The 2,543-nt window shown below is 43.5% G+C and overlaps 1 non-coding gene across 1 annotated transcript; it reads right to left on the bottom strand.

The window, feature by feature from the left end:
* Window positions 1–2,080: 2,080 nt before the first annotated feature.
* On the bottom strand, window positions 2,081–2,163 carry TRNAY-GUA (transfer RNA tyrosine (anticodon GUA)). Its single transcript has one exon. It is a non-coding gene; the product is annotated as a tRNA-Tyr (tRNA).
* Between the last annotated feature and the right edge of the window lie 380 nt (window positions 2,164–2,543).

The following is a 2,543-nucleotide window of genomic DNA, read 5'->3' as shown; positions in this document are numbered from 1 at the left end:
AACGAGAACTGAAATGAACCATATCGAGCACTGGTCTCACTCTACAAGTTAAGTTCGATGAGCTCCTAGCGTACCTGTGCCTACTATCTACTTAGTGTGTGTGCTTAGGGAAAGCAAGTAAGCTGAGCAGTAGTGGGGTCAAGGGCGATCCCTTTCGCCTTTGAGCCTCTTCCTTCGAGGAGGAGATAGAATGGACCTGATAGACATGCCTAAGACCGGAGCCTGTCTTGTGAATCAAGTTCGAAGGGCCTATTCGTATTCATTTACGGTTCCCGTTTCATGACTAGATAATGGTTACCGAGCAAATAGCAGTTGAAAAGGCTGTAGCTGCATCAAAAGCGAAAAGAAAGGGTGGTCAATCCGATCCGATGATTCGCCCCTAGAAAGGGTGTGAGCGAGAGGCAATTCTTTCTCTTTTTTTTCTTATCTGGGAAGGCCAAGGGTAAGTCGGCATTTGCTTAAGATAGGGGTGTCCGCGGGTGGATCAGAATGAGTCCTGCGGTGCACCTTAAATATTGGTAAGTGGGACTCATTAGAGCGTATTGGTCTTTCAAGCACCTGGGGCTTCCTTCTTTGCCAATTCCAGTTCCGAGTCAGGTCGCACCAAGGCTTGTTGTTTTCCTAAATGCCTCAGGTTTTTTAATTCCGTATTCCTATGTCCGTGACCCAATATCCATCCAGCTTGTCAAGCTTTTTCGTTTCATCGAGTGGGCCTGCACATCACTAAAACGAGGATAAGCACCCCAACCTTAGCATCCTAAAAAGCAAAGTCAAATCCATTTTTGAAGAAAATAAATTCCTGATCTATTAAAGAAGTATCAAAAGAGTATCCTTTATTAGTATTAGTATTAGTACGACCACATCCATGATTCTGTCTTTGCGAAGATTGATTACTCACGGCACACACACTATATCTTCGATGATTTCCATTCCCCTTGGTTATATTCATTCCGTTAGGAATTCCCAAAATGAAGACGCGCCGGCTTCTCGCCTACTCCTACTACTCTTTCGACTTCTACTTTCGGCTTAACCCCAGTGCTTCCGTTCATAACTGCACCATACGGATTTTCAATGCGATAAGATCTTGTGAAGTAAGGTTTGAAGTGAGTGATCCCACTTCTGATGTAAGTGATGCTATGTGCTCTTATCTGTATGTTCTAACTGCTGTCCGTGCCCCCCTTTGCTCTGGGTTTTGCTTCCGAAAAGGGTCTTAGACCCCCGCTTGGGAAAAGCATGGTTCAGGTAATGTATCTACGCGAGCCTGGTTTAGTTTCTGTCCATGACAGGCCGAAAAACTTTTTTCAATCCATATGTAGAAAAAGGGACTTAGGCAAGCAAAAAAGGAAAGCATGTGGGCCTTTGAGTTTTTACCTTAGATTTAGATAAGGTCACTTCTTTTTAGGAAGTCTCTGTAAGGCTCTAGCGTATAAATAGCTTTCTTCTTTTTTTTTTTTGGAATGCCTTCGTCCGAATCTTTCAGGAGTCTGTGTAAGCTTAGCAGTTAAGAAAACTCCTATTGTCATATTCTCATAGGATTTCCAGTGCAAGCCCAGGTAAATCCCTTCCCATCATAGAAGGATGATATGTGTACGGGATCAAAAGGCGGATATGCTGGTTAAATGGTATCTTTCTTCTCCTTTTCTAAGATTATAACCTTAGCAAAACGGGTAGAAAACACTTTTCCAGTATATCTCAGCCGGTGTCTTGTATGGACACTGTTGTTGAGTTGGTTGGCTCCATAAAGGAGTCCTTCAATCGTCTTGTAAACCGTTATGTACCCCAGATTCAAACTATTCCCCTTGAACAAGGGATGAAGTTTGAACCAACCTGGAAAACTGTGCCGACCCACTCTTTAACTCAGAGGGTATGGATCGAAGAATTCGCAAGCCCCGTGCTACCGGCTGGAGCCAATATGCTGACGTTATCTTTATATCAATATAAATCTCCCGCACCTATCGGTACAGCATCCTCAAACCTTAGAAAAGATCCAATTACTACTAATACTAATGGGCTTTACTCAAGCTAAGCTATAGGATTTCTTTCTCCCCCTTTCTCTTCGAAGAAGTCTACAACAAACAAGTGGGAGAGGCAGGATTCGAACCTACGTAGAAAAACTTCAACAGATTTACAGTCTGTCGCTTTTGACCACTCGGCCACTCTCCCCTTCCCGGGCCGAGGCCCCCCTCCATCAATGGGTTCTAAGAAGGAGGGATAAAAACCTGAAATAAAGCTTATTGATTTGATTGAAGGGAACTCAGACTCTTTTTTAGCTTAGCTAGCGTTCCGCTAGTCAGTTCATAACAATCTCTGTACAAAGGGCAAAGCTTCTACGACAGCTCCCCCCTAGTCGCTTCTGGCGAAGCTGCGAGTTCATGAGCAAGTGAATTGAACGAACCAAGTTCCTAAACTAAAAAAGGGAGTAAGAAATAGAAAAAAAAGAAACAAGAAACTTCCCACTTTGGATGTCCCACGATTCTGCTAGTTTAGAAACTAAGGGGAAGGACAGGGGTCGCTAGGTCAGAAAAGCTATAACTCCAAATTCT

This window comes from Vigna unguiculata, unplaced genomic scaffold (genome assembly GCF_037176805.1).
Source record: "Vigna unguiculata cultivar grain cowpea cultivar isolate G323 ecotype 2 unplaced genomic scaffold, ASM3717680v1 ptg000419l, whole genome shotgun sequence".
NCBI classification, from domain to species: domain Eukaryota; kingdom Viridiplantae; phylum Streptophyta; class Magnoliopsida; order Fabales; family Fabaceae; genus Vigna; species Vigna unguiculata.
This window is presented reverse-complemented; position numbering and strand designations above follow the sequence as displayed.